Source organism: Rhinopithecus roxellana, chromosome 2, assembly GCF_007565055.1.
Source record: "Rhinopithecus roxellana isolate Shanxi Qingling chromosome 2, ASM756505v1, whole genome shotgun sequence".
Classification (NCBI taxonomy): domain Eukaryota; kingdom Metazoa; phylum Chordata; class Mammalia; order Primates; family Cercopithecidae; genus Rhinopithecus; species Rhinopithecus roxellana.
The window spans coordinates 58,483,981-58,503,140 of NC_044550.1; the positions used below are offsets into that span (position 1 = coordinate 58,483,981).

At 36.0% G+C, this 19,160-nt stretch overlaps 1 protein-coding gene and 1 pseudogene across 3 annotated transcripts in view; one reads left to right on the forward strand and one right to left on the reverse strand.

Annotated features, from left to right (window-relative positions):
• ARFIP1 (ADP ribosylation factor interacting protein 1) overlaps positions 1 to 19,160 on the forward strand; it is a 118,362-nt gene that overhangs the window by 5,084 nt on the left and 94,118 nt on the right. The gene's annotated exons all lie outside the window — the stretch shown is intronic.
• Positions 11,009 to 11,784, reverse strand: LOC104677736 (annotated as a pseudogene).

Below are 19,160 nucleotides of genomic sequence, written 5' to 3' on the forward strand. Positions count from 1 at the left end.
ACCAACTCCAGTTTCTGCTAGCCTGAGATAGTCATCATGGCACACATAAAAAATGATTATAATTGTACGGCAGACTAGAGCCAGGCTCTCCCTGGTTCCCTGGAAGCTGTGGCGCGAGGGAATGGGTCACAATTTCAGCACATCTGTAATCCATTATTGGCACACTGGTTGGAAATCTTTGCCCTAGAGAAAAAGAATATGTTACTTTGTTTAATACCTTCTGTTTGTTTAGCATGTAATAATTTACAAAGCACTTTCACATATATCCTCATTTTATTTTTACTTCGGCCATTCCAAATAGGTAAAGCAGATAACATCACCATGTTAGAAATAAAGAAATTGAGATTTAGGTAAAGTGCTTTGTCCAGGGTCACACACCTACAAAGGGATGGATCAAGAATTTACACCCCCAGTGGAAAGAGACCCTGGATATAAGCCCGTGATCTGTAATCTCTAAAATGGCCAGGACCTTATCTGTTTTATTTCAGTGCTAAATATTGCCCAGGCTGGTCTTGAACTCCTGTGCTCAAGCGATCTTTCCGCCTTGTCCTCCCAAAGTGCTGGGATAACAGGCGTGAGCCAATGCATCTAGCCTAAGTATTATAAATTCTTGAAATAAAGATTCAAGTAATAAGCAGAAAATGGAAAGGATGTTTTTTCTGTTCCTCTAATCTCTCGACCCACCGCACCTCTCTCCCAGTTAATTTGAAAAGTAGGTATTGGGGAATCAGATGAAATATATGAGGAAGCTATAAACCTGCACTGTCTAATGCCAGGGGCACTAGCCACATGTGGCTATTTAAGTTAGTTAAAATTAAATACAAATAAAAGATGCAGTTCCTCAATTGTACCAGCCACATTTCAGTGTCAGTATCGTATGTGGCTAGTGGCTACTTTATTGGACAGTGCAAATTCAGAACATTTCCAACAACATTGGCCAGCCCTGATAAAATTTTAAAATGCGACATGGTATGATATGATACATAATTCCCATGTTGTTGAGCCATGAATTTAAAAATCTGTTACCCATGGTGCCTAGCAGTTTTTGTTTTAGCTGATGAAGTGTTATTGCCATGTTCTCTCTCAGCTTTTTGTTTTAACTAAATCCAGATGGTCAAAGTCTAAGTCTAATGTTTTTCTTGGATGTTTGGGGATTATAGTTAGCTGCTTTTCTAGGTTAAAGATGTCAGCTTCATTAAGGGCATGAGTGTTTTCTGTCTCCTTTGAGCTGTAGATCTGTATGTCTTGTTGTCTTGTTGACATCCTCTCTTGAATATCTTAAAGGTATCTCAAATCCAGTATGTAAAATAAAACTGATTTCTCCTTCCCTCCCTACCAAAACTGTACAACGTTGGTTCTTTCTTTGTTCCTTTTTTCAATGAGTGACACAATTATCTTTTCATTGTAAAATCCAGAAGACTAGAAGTGATCCTTAAGTCCCTCTCCCTGATAGATCCAATGATCAACAGGTTTTTAAAATCTTACTTTCTACATGACTCTTGAATTTTTCTATTTCTTCCTGTTTCCACTACTGCCTTTTCATCTTGCCTGAAACTTTTACAGTAGCCTCCATTCATATCTATCCACTTCTGCTTTGGCCCCTCTCTAATTCATTACCCATCCTGAAGGCACAGTGATTTATTTTGAAACACACATTTGATTGTCACTCTCCTTCCTCCCCCAGTGCTTTTATGGCTTTCCATTGCTTCTAGTATCAAAATAAAACTGCTTAACAACATTTAGCTCTCCAAACTCATCTTGTACCATGTTATGCGTAAGTCTCCCGTTCAACCATGCTGGCCTTCTTTAGTCCTTTGTATGTACCTTGCTCCCTGCCTTTTTTGCAAGGCTGTTGTACATGCTTTTCTCTCTGTCTGGACCATTCTTTCTTTACTTTCATTTCATTTCACTTGGTAGTGCCTAGTCATCCCTCATACCTCAGCCGAAGTTTTGCATCCTTAGAGAATATGCTGACCTCCCACATTAAGGTAATAGCATCATACATTTCCCACACTTTGCAATTTACATTTATTCATGTGACTATAAGATTGTCTTTCTGTTCAGTGGCCTATAAACTTCATGAAGGTAAGGTCCATTTCTTATTTTCTTTTTTGGCTCATTGTTGAATCCGTAGGATCTAGCTCAGTGCCTGACACGTAAATTTGACTCATTAAATTTCCAAGTTAATGGTATTAAGGATTTCAGTTCATTGAGTTTTGTAATACAAGAATTTGAATGTGAATTTTTATCAAAATAGTGTTAAAATAGTAATACAGTTTGAGCATTCCTAATCCAAAATCTTGAAATCCAAAATGCTGCAAAATTCGAAACTTGTTTGAGCCCAACATGATGCTACAAGTACATAATTCCATACCCAACTTTATGTGATGAATCGAAGTCAGAATGCAGGTGTACAGCAGTTTCCCCAAGAGAAAAAAGACCTGCCTGCCCCCTTCAGCTGCCATATATCTTTTCCTCATACACCCAGATACACCTACGCAAGCATGCCCACAAAGGGCAATACAATGCCATGTGTATGTGTAAGAAATGACTGGTTATTAGTAGCATATAAATTCAGAGACAGGAATGATGGTGATGTCAAACAACCACGGACTGTCCACATGAATGGCTGAGATAGTGACACCTTTGCTTTTGGATGGTACAGTGTATACAAACTTTGTTTCATGCAAAAAGTTATTAAAAGTATTTTATCAGTTTACCTTCAGGCTATGTGTATAAGGTGTATATGAAACATAAATGAATTTTGTGTTTACACTCGGGTCCCTTCCTGGAGATACCTCATTATGCATATGCAAATATTCCAAATGCCAAAAAAATCTGAAATCCAAAACACTTCTAGTCTCAAACATTTTGGAAAAGGGATAATCAACCTGTAATTAAATTTCATTTAGACTATTTCTTTCAAGTGTATGGAAATAAATTATTAGGCCGGGCACAGTGGCTCACGCCTGTAATCCCAGCACTTTGGGTGGCTGAGGTGAGTGAATCACTTGAGGCTGGGAGTTCAAGACCAGCCTGCCAACATGGTGAAACCCTGTCTCTACTAAAAAATACACATATACAGATTAGCTGGATGTGGTGGTCTGCACCTGTAATCCCAGCTACTTGGGAGTTTGAGGTGGAAGATCATTTGAACCTGGGAGGCAGAGGTTGCACTGAGCCGAGATCATGCCTCTGCACTCCAGCCTGGGTGACACAGCAAGACTCCGTCTCCAAAAAAAAAAAAAAAAAGTGTTATTAGTAGTTATATAAAATATAGCACAGTATTCTTAGATTATTTTGTAATAGACTCTTTTATTTTTGGATGGTTTTAGTTTTACAGAATTACTGTGAAGATAGAATAGAGCTTCCCATACCCACTTTCACCTATTATAAGGTATTAGGCTGTGTGCGGTGGCTCATGCTGGTAATCCTAGCACTTTGGGAGGTCAAGGTGGGTGGATTACTTGAGCTCAGGAGTTGAAGACCAGCCTGGGCAACATGGTGAAACCCCATCTCTACCAAAAATACAAAAAATTAGCCAGGAGTGGTGGTGCTCATCTGTGGTCTCAACTACTTGGGAGGCTGAGGTGGGAGGATCACTTGAGTCCAGGAGGCGGAGGTTGCAGTGAGCAGAGATCATGACATGGTACTCCATCCTGGATGACAGAGTGAGACTCTATCTCAAAAACAAAAACATACTACATTAGCATAGTACATTTGTCACAATGAACCAATATTGACACAATTATTAAAGTCCATGTTTTATTCAGATTGCCTCACTTTTCCCCAATGTCTTTTTTTTTTTTTTTTTTTTTTTCTCTGTTCAAGGATCCCATCCAGGATAGCATATTACCTTTAGTGGTCACGTATCCTCTCGTTTTGACAGTTTCTCAGATTTCCTTGTTTTTCATGACAAGTTGATAGTTTTGAAGATTACTGCCTGGTCAGGTATTTTGTAGACTGTCCCTCAGTTGAGACTTGTCTGCTGTTTTTCTCATAATTTGACTGGGTGATATGTTTCTAGGAGGAAGATCTCTGAAGTAAAGTGCCATTCCCATCACATCATATCAAGAATTCAGCCTTTTTTTTTTTTTTTCTGAGGTAGAGTCTCACTCTGTTGCCCAGGCTGGAGTGCAGTAACGCAATCTCGGCTCACTGCAACCTCTGCCTCCCGGGTTCAAGCGATTCTCCTGTCTCAGCCTCCCGAGTCGCTGAGACTACAGGCACATGCCACCATGCCTGGCTAATTTTTGTATTTTTAGTAGAGAGAGGTTTCACCGTGTTGGCCAGGCTGGTCTTGAACCTCCCGACCTCAGGTGATCCGTGCACTTCAGCCTCCCAAAGTGTTGGGATTACAGGTGTGAGCCACTGTACCCAGCCAAGAATACAAACTATTAATATGATAATGTCATTGATATTAACCTTGACTACTTGGCTTGAGATAATGTTCGTCAGTTTTGTCCACTGTAAAGTTACTCTTTTTCCCCCTTCCTTTTGTATATTGTACTTTTTAGAAGAAAGTCTCTCTGAAGCACACAACTGAGGAGTGGGGAATTATGCTCTACCTCTTTAAGGGTGGAGTGTCTACATAAATTTTTGAAACATTTTCTGTAAGGGTTTTTTGTCTGTTCTCCCCTTTCAGTCATTTATTTATATCAATCTGACTCATGGATATTTATTTTATACTTAAGGGTAAATCCAGTAGTACTTCATTTACTTTGTTGCTCAAATTGTTTCAGCTTTGGCCATTGGGAGCTCTTTTAGTTGGTTCCTGTATTCCTTTGACATACTCCTATCATTGTGAGACTTCTGTTCTTGTTTTGTTTTGTTTTGGTTTGTTTGTTTTTGAGCACTTTTAACTTTCTGGTATTACAAAATGCTGTAGGCTCACCTACCACAGGCCTAGAATCAGCCTTTTCTCCAAGGAGCACTAATTCCTTCTATTGGAGAGTAGTGTTGGAAACCAACATCTGGGCACTCCGTGTGCTCATTGCTACTGGAATGTCGTTGCTTCTAGGCCCTCCCAGTGGACAGAGTGAGGAAATATATGTGTGTACACTAGCTTATGTATATACACATATCTATAAATATTTCTATATGTAACTATATATATGTTAAGCTATATTTTTAGATTATTTACTTTGAGCCTTTTTCATTAAAAAAAATTACCTGTGAATATTGAAGGGATTTATTTTATATGGTTTTGTGAATTTAGTAACAAAAAGTAACTCTCCAGTTATCCATTGCTAAGGGAGAAAAGCAGTTCAGATAATACCAAATAACAGGTAACCTGTTTGATCTTTGAATGAAATCAATTACAACAACAAAGAGATGACCACCTCTCTTGGTTCTTGGTTGGCTTCACTGCTAATGTTCTGGAACTCAGCCGTCTATGAAGAATGAGGCCACAGCATGCCGATAATTTGGAGTTAATTTACAGCTAGTTTTCTTTTCAGTGAGTAATTTAGTTTTGAGAGTCTTATTTTACTTCTCATTAGTTTCTCTGTAACACAGTCTGAGTGGGGAAATTAAAAAGACTTCTGCAAACAGTCAATTTTGTTACCTAAGAGTTGGCTATGGTGGTAGAGATAGGCATAGTTGAAAATCTGTTAGGTTAACTTTTAAATTGTTTATTATACATATAATTCAGAATTAACTATATTTTGTTAGGGCTTTCTACTTTTGAATTATCTAGACTGATGTGTTTATCTTTTTTTTTTTTTTTTTTTGGAGACAGAGTCTCAATCTTTTGCCCAGGCTGGAGTGTAGTGTCACAGTCTCGGCTCACTGCAACCTCTGCCTCCCGGGTTAAGTGATCCTCCTACCTCAGCCTCCTGAGTCACTGGGACCACAGGTGTGTGCTACCTTGCCTGGCTAATTTTTGTTGTTTTTTTTTTTTTATAGAGATGGGATTTTGCCAGGTTGCCCAGGCTGATCTTGAACTCCTGGGCTCAAGTGATCCGCCGGCCTTGGCCTCCCAAAATGCTGGGATTACAGGCTTGAGCCATCATGCCTGGCTTGATGTGTTTATCTTATTAAGTAGCCTGAACTTAATTTATCAATATGTAAAAGAACTTGTAGATATTTAGCAAAATAGCTTTTACAGATACCAGATAGTTGTTAATATAAAGACAGAAAAATAATGTAAATTATTCTGTATTATCTTCTTTGGTTATTCTATTTATAAAAATAAATGTAATATACTTTCAGCATATTGTGTGGTCAGCCATTTTCAGTTCTTTTGCATTGGACAGTAAGGAAAATGATTGGTTTTTCTTCTTGTTAGGAGAACTGTCATCATAGGAAACAAAATCATTTTAAATTGTTTTGACTGAAAAACTTCTTTATTTTGGATATTTTCAACTCTGAACATATAGTTTTAAAATGGAGTCATGTATTGTAACTCAATTTTTTATTGTAAACAAGTCAGTTCAACTTGAAGATTAATATTCAGTTATGAAATCAAAACAACTCTTTTCCAGGTTTCAAGCAGTGTCATCTTGGTATAAACTCTGTTTTCTGAATATAAACCTGTTTTCATTGTAATTTCTAAAAATCCAGTAGGTTTCTGGATATTGTAAAGATGTGAATACAGATATAATTGTGCAAATTTCATAGTACTTTATTTGGAGGTGAGAATTTTGTTATGGTTTATAAAAGATATTTTCCTCTAGGACCTCAGGGCTGTTTTGGGACCTACAACTAAGTATGACCTCCAGCTGCTTCCATTCTTGCTATTCGAAAGGTTAATAGTCTTTAGGTTAAATATAATGTGATATTATTCAACAGAAAGTATATGTTTTTCCTTTTTAACCTTGAACAAGTTCTGTATCTGATGTTTAGAAAGTATTTTTAAAAGTTGTGGCAATATAAAAATGTGTGGAAATTGTGGCTAAAGAATTAAAAATAACTTGCAAAATAAACATTGTCATGGTAAAGAAAAAACTGATCTTACCATTCTCTTTCTATTTATCCGTGAATGAGAAAAGATGGGCATATTCCAATAGATTTCATCAAAAGTGAAAGAAACAGAGCCACTTAAAAAATTCTTTAGAATAATAACTGATCTCTGGAATATCAAGTCTAAAGAAACTAAGCAAAATCACTTCAAAGCAAGCCCAAGTTTTGCTAGTTTTTGCTCTCAGTGTTTTCTATTTACCTCTTTTGTTGTCCTTGACTCACCAGTCAGAAGTTCTTGATGCTGTATATCATCATTCATAGTACTTTTCAAACTTTTTTTTTAACTAAAGTACCTTTAGAAAGAGTAATAACTCTTCAGACATTTCTTTGAAGACTCATATTTTATCGTAAAAATTCAGTAAATTTCTTTGAAGACTTACGTGTGTTTTTTTATTCAAGTGAATTTTGCTTTGGATTCCATCATATGTATTTTAGTGAAAAAGAATGTAAATTCGTATTCCAGTGTAATGTGCCATGTTTATCTTGTCTGCTGTGGTTATATCTGCCCTCCTGTGTCTTGGGCATACCACTTCAGACCACCTGTTATATGAGTACCTGAATTTGAAAAGCTCACATTATGATTTGTGTTCAACAACACTCCTGCCATAAATCCTTTATCATTAGACTTCTGAATCTTTAAACTCAGTGTTGTCATGGAGACTCTGAAGGGGTTTTAGGGATCCTGGCAAATCTAATACCTCCTGCCCTCTCTTTCCTGGGTGCTAAGAAGACCTTAAATGCATTTAAGAGTGGTAGAGTGTAAAACTCTCCCTCACTAAAATTTGGAAAAGGATCTTATAAGATTTCCCTCTGTATAGATTTGGTCTATTCAGTATGTATATATAAAAATATGATTTTTGTAGTAAAATCAGAGCAACTACAAAGAGTTGGATGGATTTTAAACTTGAGGTGACAAATTCTAATTAATAATTCACTTTGTAGGTCTTTGGTTCTTACACTCTTTTGTTAGCAAATACCTCTGGCTCATTTATAGTAGAACCCCCAGAGATGACTTATGACATTTTGGCCTCCAATATGACTGGCCTGTGAGGGCTGAACATCAGTGGTGGTTTTGTAGTAGTAATTTATCACTCTGTTTTAAAGACAGCTTTCAAAGATAAGTGAATTCATATAAAAATTAGAAAATGTATAAGCTAAACAGCACAAATTGTAGGTCATTAACTTCTTAAGTCTTGTTACTCCCATGTATTTTGTTATCAAAGTTACAAACAAGAAGACCTTTAAGAAATAAATATGAAGTGGATCAGAGCACTTAAAGAATGAGCTGAGATAGCACCATTGTACTCCAGCCTGGGCAACAACAGCAAAACTCCATCTCAAAAAGAAAAAAAAAAAAAAAATATATATATATATATATATATACACATATCATATTTAGTACCTATCTCTGTAATTCACAGAAATTTGATTTATGTTTCTCTGTGTGCCTTATTTGGTCTTTTCCAGAGCTGAATGATAATGATGTACAGTAGTCTTCCCATAGTCTTGGGGGAGATGTTCCAAAACCCACATACCTGAAACTATAGATAGTCCCAAACTCTATATATACTAAGTTTTCCCCTATACATACATACCTATGATAAAGTTTAATTTGTAAATTAGGCACAATAAGAGATTAATAACAGTAATAATAAAATAGAGCAATTATAACATATTTTCTTAGTCCGTTTGAGTTGCTATAAAGGAATACCTGAGGCTGAGTAATTTATAAAGAAGAGAAGTTTATTTTCAGACCGTGGTTGACAGTTGATAACAAACTGTGGAAAACTAAAACATGGATAAAGGGAGGACCTACTATATTTTCCTCATTGGTGCTGTTTTATACAGGGGGTCAAATGATAACTCCTATTTCACGAGAAAGTAAAAGATAGCAAAAATGAACTGCCTTAACCTTCCATTTTTCCGTGTTACTCTTCACTGTCTCTATAGGTTCCTTCTTCCTTTATTCTGGCCTCACTGGAAGAGATTTTCTCCTTTTATTTAAAGGATAATTCCTCTACCTTTGTTCAGAATTTCTTACTGTTTTTAAAAAAACTTTTAATCTAATTTTAGACTTGCATAAGAGCTGCAAATATAGTACAAAGTTCCTTTACATTCCTCACCCCATTTCCCCTAATGCTAACATCTTACATAACTAATATAATTATTACAAGTAGGAAATTCACATTGGCATAGTATTATTAAACTATAGCTCTTATTAGAGTGAAACCAAATTTTCAACTACTGTCCGTTTTCAGTCCCAGGGTCCTATATAGGAACCCACATTGAATTTAGCGATTTCTCCGTAGTCTCTTTTGAAGTTTCTGACATTTTGCTTTTCTTTATGACTGTGACACTTTTGAAGAGTACTGATCAGTTATTTTTAGAATATCTCGCAGTTTGGGTTTGTCTGATGTTTTCTCATGACTGGAATGAGCCTATGCATTTTTGGCAAGAATACCACAAAAGTGATGTTGTGTCTTTCCTAGTGCATTGTATTGAGGAGTTTATGATATATGTCTTACTACTTACGATTACTTGATCACTTGATCACTTGAGTGTGCTGTTTTTACACTATGAAGTTACTATCCCTTTTTAGTTGGTAAGTATCTTGTTGGAGCTACACGGAGACTGTGTAAATCCTGTTTCTCCTCAAACTATTGCTCTCTAACTTTAGCATCTATCAAGTGGATCTTGTCTGCAGTGTTTGTGATATTTGCCTGATGTTGATTGTTTCCCACTTTGCTTCCTGTGTTAATTTACTTATTGTAGTCTATTGGGAAGAAGAGTTGTCCCTTTTCCTCCATTTACTTATCAGATTGTTTATATCAGTATGGACTCATTAATATTTTACTCCTTGTTTTTAATCTAGTACTATCATTTATTTTGTTGCTATATTTGTTCCAGCATTGGCTGTTATGGGCTCCTTCAGGTTGGCTCCTGTGTTCTTTCAACAAACCCCCATCTGTTTTTGAAGTTTTCTTTGTTTTCCGACACCATGTCAGCATGTGGAAATTACTATGGTTCTTAGAGTCAGAATTATTACAAAATATATCGTGTATCCAGAGAAGTGTCACACCATCCTTAGCCTTGTTACACTGTTCCCATGCCTTTTTCCTTTCTCACCTGCCCGGGGTAGGTATCCTGTCTCTTCAGTTTCTCGTTTATCCTTCTGGTGTTTTGGGTTTCTTTTGCTTTTTCAGTAGAAATGTGTATTTTCTTATATCCCCCTTCATTCTTGCATGAACATAACATACTATAGGTATTTTTTTGCTTTTTTCAGACTTTGCTTTTTTAGCTAACACTGTGTCCTGGAAATCATTTCATATTATAGAGATTTTCCTCATTCTTTATTTCTCCCCACAGTTGCATAACTTGGATGTACCATAGTTTATTCAGTCACTTTCCTATGTGCCATATTCCTACCATAGGAAGGTAATTGAATATGGCACATCCAAGTTTCCAATATTTTACAATGACAAAGAATGCCGCAGTGTGTATTTGTCTTTGTATATTTGGAGGTATATTCCCAGGGTGGATTCCTTAAAGTGGAATTGTTGGGACCAAAAGTAAGTGTATATGCAATTTTGTTACGCATTACCAACACTCCCTTCAGAATGGTTGTACCAATTTGTATTCCCGTCAGCAGTGTATGTAAGTGCCTGTTTTCTTTACATCCTCACTAATGGAATGTTTTGTCATGTTTTAAAATTTCTGTGAGTCTAATAGATGAGAAATTGTATGTCAGTGTTGTTTTAATTGGCATTTCTCTAATTTTGAGTGAATTTGAGCAATTGTTATATATCTGAGGGCCCTTTTAATTTTGGTGAATTGACTGTGTCTTTTATCTTGTATCTGATTTTGGTCCTTTTTCCTTTGTTTTTTGTTTGTTTGTTTGTTTGTTTCCCATTTTAATGTTTACAATTTAATAATCTCTTGATGATTGCAGACAGGTATGGCTGTTTGATAGTATTCAGAAACATTACAGTGATGGTAGTTTTTTCAATTGGTGTGTAGTGCTCAACAATTATATATGAAATTGCTGTCAAACCAGTAAGACTGCATTTATGCATCCATCATTTTCAGGATTGTTGATAACCTGGGCATATTTCCCCAAATAACTTTACCTCCTTGCGTCACAAGGCCCAATTTGCTCACATTTACCTCAATGACAGTCTTTGCAATAACACCCAAAGTTGTATACAGTGGGAATGAGGGATTCTTCTTTATGCCAGGTATTGGTAGACAAAAGGTGGCTTTCAGTTCAGGATGTGTTACATGGGCTTTCTTGAAACGCAAGCCCATTGGCCTGATGAATCTTTCATATTTAGGTGGTTTTCTTGTAAAGCCATCTCCAGCAAAGCAGACTTCAGTAACCATCCTCTTCCATGCCTTCTTCTTTCTCTTTCCTGTTTGAATAACTTAATACTTCTGTTTCTCTCTGGGCACATACTTTGGGCAGAGGGACTTCCCATTTTCCCTCATTCTCTTTTTGTTTCTTTTTAATCATATTGGAAAGTACTTTAGCTCGAGATTGTCTCTCTGTCTAGCCGATAGGCAGGTACTGCTCCCTGTGGAGTCTTTTCATCATTCTTTTGTTTGATGTTTCTCTTTTCATGCATCTTGATAGTCTTTTTTATTTGTATTTTCTCAGCATGGTGCTGTTTATAATTAAGCTTAGCCTTCAGACCAATCATTTTCTTTGCCTTTTTTGAACATTCCATGAGCCTCTCAACTTTCCTTCTTTCTCTTTGTCTCATGGTAATCCAAATGTTATCTGCAGTGTTTACAGTGTAATTCAGTATATTCATTCTGTGGCATGGTGACGGCTGCAGAGTGACCAGAAGCAGCCCCTGGGGTGCAAAAATGCTCTCCTTTCCCTTTGTTTTTGAGAGTTCTTTATATATTAGCCTTTTATGGTGTATATTGCGAATATTTCATCTTAGTTTGCTTTGCATGTACTGTGTGTGTTGTCCAATTAAAAAATTTTATGTAGTCAATATTTTCTTTTATTGTTTCTGGATTCTCCTTTCCCTATACACAACTTTAAGCAGAATTCATCCATTTGTTTTTTAGTACTTTCTCTGGTTTCATGTTTTATATCTAGGTTCCTAATCCATTTGGAGTTTATTCTGGAGTATGATATGAGATAGAGATGAAGTTTTATATTTTCCAAATGGATACCTAGTTTTCCTGGCACCATTTATTGAAAAGTCCATCTGTACTTTAGTGATTTGAGATGCCACCTTTGTTATTTACTACATTTCTGGGTATATTTGGGTCTAATTCTAGACTTCTTAAATTCTGCTGGTCTATTTATGTCTAGTCCCACACTGCTTTAATTATAGATGATTTTTGGTGTTGTAGTGTTTGATAAAGGTGGTCTACTTGTGGTTTTCTTTTTTCAATGTTTTCCTACCTATTCTTGCATGTTTGATTTTCCATATCAACTTGAATATCAGCTTTCCAAACTTTACAGAATAGCTGGTTAGTATTTTCATTGTATTGTCTCGAATTTATAAAGTAAGGGAGAAATGTCATCTTTCTAATGTTGTCATCCTGTCTAAGAATGGGGTTGTCTTTCTGTTTGCTCAGGTGTTCTTCAGTGTCTTTCAGTGGTGCTGAAATTTTCCTTGTGTGGTTTTTACACATTGTTTAGTTTGTTCCTAAGTATTTAATCTTTTTGTTGCTACTATAAATGGGATTTTCTCTGCCATTATTTTCCCTGATTATTGTTTTTGTATAGGAGAACTATTTTTTGTATGTTAATTTATTATCTTGCTACTTCATTGAATCTTATTTTTGAGTTAATTTTATTATTGATTCTTCAAGGGCTTTTAGGCTACCATTATATCATCCACAAATAAAGATAGTTTTACTTTCTCCTTACCTATTATTCCTCTGATTGATTTTTCTTAACTAGTTGATTTGGCTAATACCTCTAGTATGATGTTGAATAGTAGTAGAAATGGCTGGGCGTGGTGGCTTACGCCTGTAATCCTAGCACTTTGGGAGGCTGAGGCGGGTGGATCACCTGAAGTCAGGAGTTTAAGACCAGCCTGGCCAACATGGTGAAACCCTGTCTCTACAAAAAATTAGCTGGGCGTGGTCGCAGGCACCTGTAATTCCAGCTACTCTGGGTGGTTGGGGGCGGGTGCTGAGGCAGGAGAATCGCTTGAACCCAGGAGGTGGAGGTTGCAGTGAGCCAAGATCGCGCTACTGCACTCCAGCCTGGGCGACAGAGCGAGACACCGTCTCAGAAAACAATAATAGTAGTAGAAATGGTGGGCATCTTTGCCTTTTTCCTAATCTTAGTGGAAATGCCTTTGTTATTTCTTTATTAAATAATTTAATGGTTGTAGGACTAAAATGTATATATTTTATCATTTTGAGAAATTACCTCTTAATTATTGTTTCTTTGAGTGTTGGGTTTCAAATGGGTGTTGAATTTTGTCACATACACTCCATCTCAGTGGTGTGGAGAAAATTGTATGTTTGCTACCTGCCTTAGATTTATGAATACGGTATGTACTGATAGATTTCCTAATTGAACCAATCCTTTACCTCTAGGATAAGTCCCATTTGGTCATGTTGTATTATTTTCTTAATTGTTACATTCTGTTAGCAAACAGTAAAATCGTTCCCTCCAGTGTATTTCTAGAGTAAAAATTTGTTTCTTTGCATTATTGTAGCTAAAATGGTGTCTTGGTACTTATTTGTGTGTGTATTTATCTCTGTGATTGGATTCAGAGTGCTTTTAGAACCGGAACTAGAGTTTACTTTTTATTACCCTTAGTGCCTAGCAGAATTCTTCATATGTAGTTGGTATCATCTAAATTTTACTGAATAAAAATAGAAGCAGAAATAGCACATTAAACTTTTCTTGAATGAAATTTGAGTATCATGTTTCACTTAGTTAGCGAACAGTCACATCAGTCCTAAAGAGCACTACCACCACATGAAGGTGGGGAGATCTGAGTTCCGGTCTGGAACTTTGTTTTACTTAGGTCACAAAAACTAACATTTTGGCATCAGACATCACAGTTTTTTCATCTGTCAAATCAAGTTGGTGGTCTGATCTATAAAAATCTGTTTCATATCTGAATGATCTTATGAAATTAATTTTTACTTTTTGCAGTGTGCATTTTTACATTTTGCCAGATAATCTTTCTGAATTTTTATTTCTTTAGAATGGTTTGCCTGTTGTATTGAATAGATATATATATGATTGTAGCAAATTACATATGAAAAGTATGTAATTCAAATATATGTATATAATTCAAATATACATATGAAAAGCAAATTCTGAATACAAATAAATTAGTTATTATTTTCCCCGTTTTTTTAGTTGGACAAATTTAAGCTTCAGAGAGATGGTGACTGATTTAGAGGAATTAGTAAGACTGGAGCACAACATGGGGTTTTCTGACTCCAGTTGCAGTGTTTCTGTGCCAATCTGCCATCTGTTTATGTGACACAGTACTAGGCACAGTGTTTCTTCAACTAAGCCAAGCTACTGTGATTCAGTGTGATAAGTTCTAATGTAGGATTTAGAGCTGGATTATTTATGTTTAGTCCAAAAATCAAAGACGAATTCTTTGCACAATAAGTATTCCTTGCGGGGGATTCAGGATTCCTTATGATTTAAAATAGCTTGAGTGTTTAACATTTGGCAAAGCAGTGTTGTAGTTACAGGTAATCGTGAGAAGCTAGAGAATTGTGTATACTGTACATATCTTAGTTCATGGATTTGATTTTTTAGGATCAGATCTCTTAATCTATCCTGCTGAGAGATGATCCGGGGAAGACTGTGCATGTGTGTTCTAGGAAAGATTAACAGCCTAGCCAATGATGGGATTCATAAAAATAAATGAAAGTATTCTGTTTGTGGTTTACCTTTTTGAGTTTTGTCTTTGTAATTGTCACTCTGATAGATGCTAAACTATAAATTTCCTGCTCAATAGGAAGTTAGTCTGGATGACAGTGATCTGAAGGAAACTACTGCCAAGCAATTCATTGTTCAAATTTGTCTGGAAATTAACATTAAAATCCATGTTATGCATTCCTTGTGTTTTTAGCCATATCCACCTGTGCAGCTTTCATAGGGAACATTCTTATTAAATTTAAAAAAAGAACAGGTACGTGAGTATAAGCTGAATTTATCCTCCAATTTAAAAGCATTGAGTTTACAGTTAGCAAAAATACAGTTTAGGAATATTTTATGACTTTAAAATTCCCGACTCATTAGTATTCTACTAATTTAAACCTGTGTCTTTAAAACTTAGGGGTCAGATTTGTTTACAGTAGCCTAATAGGCAACATTCATTGAGGGCCTATTTAGTGTCAGGCATTGTACTAGGTTTTACATATATCATCTCATTTAATGCTATAATAACCCTGTTGATGTTTTCTCCCATTTTATAGATTAGGCAACTAAGACTTGGAAAGGTCAACATAGCTCTTAAGGAGCAGAGCTATGATTTGAGCCTAAATGAAAGAAAAGATGAGTAAATTTAGGAAACTGTATAGAAAAAAACTATTTAAAAATAGAAGCAAGAAATTGGGGAAACAAGCAAATTAGGTATATTTTTATAACAGTGACTAAAGAAGCAAAGAAATTGCATTAGGTATTTATAAGTTTATCCTGAGATTGTAGTCTTCATTCTACTTTTCTGTCTGCCCTTCAATATAGTAACACTAAAACATATACCTATTTCTAATATTTGAGGAAAATATACAGATATTTGCACTCTTCTTTTGTGTAACTCAGACATCTGTAAAGTGAATTGAGTACAGATCCTGCATCCAAGGTCGTATTGTTTAATAGAGGACATTTAAATGAAATAAAGTACAGAATAATAATTCCTTTAGAGTGGTACAAGTCAAGCATTGTGGCAGTTCAGAGGAGTAGCAGCCAGAATATCAGTGAAGGTGCTGTTTATTCTGAAGTGTTATAGCGTGGGTAGAATTTGAACTACTTGAGCAAAAGCACAAAGAACATTGAGAAATATGTATGGAGAAGAGTAAGTTTGACTTCATAGGGTATCTGAAGAAGCATGATTGGCAGAAAGAAAACAGGTCAGACCATAGGAAGGATTCTGAGTGTCAAGCTGAGGAGTCAGCTTTTATGTTGTAGACACATCGGGGTGGGAGACACACCATGTTAAAGATACATGTAACTTATTTTATAATGTAATGTAAACTAGTGTTTACTGCTGTAAAGCATAAGGGGCTAGAGCGATGAAGAGTGCTAATTGACATAGATTGGTCAATGATAGCCCTTCTGAGGAGTTGATGTTTGAGCAGAAACCTAAATGAGGTGAGGAAGAGAATCATGTGAAAATCCAGGAGTAAGACCTTTCCAGACAAGGAGCAAGAGCAAAAATACTAGTAAGATTGGTGTGTTTGAGGAACAGTGGAGAGGGCTCTGTGGGTAGAACTGCCTGTCAGGAAAGGTGAAAAGGAATGTGGTTCAAGAAGTAGCTAGCAGCTAGGTTGGTTTTCCCTAGAGTAAATGAATTTCTGTATACTCATCTATGTTCAGTAATTATCCGGATTTCACCGTATTTCCCTTATTCATTCATTTATAATAATAGGCTTGAGAATCACCTTCCTACTGAGGCCGTGAAATTGCCAAGATAGATAGAAGAAAGAAAGAAACACCAAGGCTGCGGATAGTAACCTTTGTAATCATATTTCAAATCTGTCTTGATTGTGGTCTGTTTTAGAAAAGTACGCTTAGGGTACCCATGGTGACAAAGTTACAAAAAGTAATTGTGCTGGTAAATACTAGTGTTATTGGAACTACTTCAACATTTGTTCTATTAGTCTTGAGGTGAAATCAGTGTACTATAATTTTACATTTGATTTTCACAACAGCTGTGTTATATACAGATGAGGTTAAAAATCTCATTTTATAAACGAGGAAACAAAGTTACAGAAGTAAAGTGAGACGCAAAGGATAAAAAGAGACAGAGCTGGACCTTAAGTCTATGTCTCTTAATATGTTGGTTAGTTCTGCAATTTCATGAAGTAGGCTTATTCACCTAATAGTTTTGAACCATGTTGAATTACCACTTTGTAATAAATACATTAACCACTTTTCAAAGGCTATATTTTTACTAATACAGAAGGAAATTCCAAAAACTATTTGAATTATGAATTTAATAGAATTACTTTCTTTTTCATAGGCAAAAATCTGAATAATTTCATCTGACACAGAAGACATTTGTGCTTTTTGGTATTGGAACAAAATATGGTCTCTCTCGAGATGCATAATTAGTCCACTAAGCACTGTAGCCTTCATTGTCTGAGGCCATAACTAAAGCAGTTAGAATTGAATTAGCTTTGTGTCCGTCTTTTCTTCTTTCACTTTCTTTACTTTCTTCATTGGTTTGCCTAGAATTGACTGAACTTAAGAATTTGATCCTTTAAATAGGAAGAAAATATAACTACTTGATAACAGAACAAAATAGTTACTTGACATATGTAGTTAATAACCTGAACATTGGAAATATTTCACAGTACTTGTTATTGCATTTTCAAATAACTTTAAGAAATAGTAGATTTAAGAAACAGCTAGAAAAATTTTAATTATTATACTACTTTGTTTTTGTTTGCTCAGTGGTAAACTGGATTAAAGAGCAATGTAAATGTGTTTTAGAAAATACACTGTCTTATGTAGTTCCACAAATTTAACTAAGGCTAAGGCAAGTTATTTTAGATCCTTTCTAGAAAGTTTCTATGTTGTTTCTAAGCATTTTAGAAATTATGTTTTACTGTGAATAATATAATGAATTGAATAGCAGGAAACTTATTTCTAGTGTGCCTTTCTGTTACGTTATTAAGATAGTGTTTTAGTCTTTGGATGACTCTTATTTTCCTTATGGTATTAGCCTATAAATGCTAAATTGTCAAATGTAAAGCTATTTATGTTAGTGTCAAAGTGTATTTTCAGGATTTGAAAAACGTAAGTAGCATGAGAAAAAAAGTACATTAACTTTTAAATTTTAGCCCTAAGTCTTGGGCAGCTACAGAAAGGGCTATAGACTAGGGGTTGAATTGTCAGGGAGGAGACTTACTGTGTATCCTCAGGGTAAAGATGAAGTTAGTGGAGATTTGTCCACTGTCCAAATTGGCCAGTATAAAGAAAGGAGGGGGACAGTATGGTATGAGAAGCAGCTAGAGAAGTAGGTAGAGGTCAGACTGTAAGCAGTTTTATGAGCCACCTTACCGTGATTGCAGTACTGAGAAAGTTTGCTGGAGTGCTATTTGTTCCACCAAAGGAATGCAGCGGGGAAGCTATTCTCCCCCAGTGCGATTGAAATAGGTTACATTTATGACATTGAGGTGAATGAATAATAAAAGACCCATAGGGCCTGCCAATCTAAGAGGCAATTTACAGAATTTCTCACCCTTGACATGACTGACATATTTGGGTAATTTTTTATTTTGGGGAATTGTCTTAAACAGCATTGTACAGTGTTTTCCAGCGTCTCTGGCCTCTGCCTTCAAAATGCCAGCAGGGCACCATTCCCAGCTATAACAACCAGACATTGCTAAATTTTGGGTGGTGGGGAGGTGGTATCAAAATCCACCCTCCACCTCCCCAATTTGAAAACCACTGAGTTGTCAGGATCAATGATAACGTGTGCATATTTTCGGGCAGTTGATGCCATTTTCAAAAACACACTTGTTATCCTGGCACTCCTGATTCCAGGTGTCCTAGTTTAATTCTGCAACTGCCAACTGCTAGGAGTAGAGGTTCCTGGATGCAGCTGTCTCTAAGGCTGTGATATTAACAGAAGACAGCCCTAATGATATAAATGGAGGTTAATGCATCAATCTGCAGTTGTTGGAAGTGAAGGGTCAGAGTAAATTAAGATGGGTGCTACTCTTAACTGCTCATGATAATATGGAGATAAAAGAAACAACAGTACAAGTTGTCAGTATCAAGAAAGAAAGCAGTGTGTAAGATTCCTGTAAAGGTCTGAATGTGTGTGTATGTATATATAGGTTGGGAGGGCCCGTTCGTGTATTTCAGTCACTCTAGGAGAGGCAGAGTGATATACAGATTAAAAACTCAAACCAGATTGCCAGGTTTGAATCCCCAGATCATCACTTGCTTGCTGTGTGTCATTAAGCAAATTTCCTAATCTTTCTGTTTTCTTACATGTGAAGAGTATTGGTGTGAAATA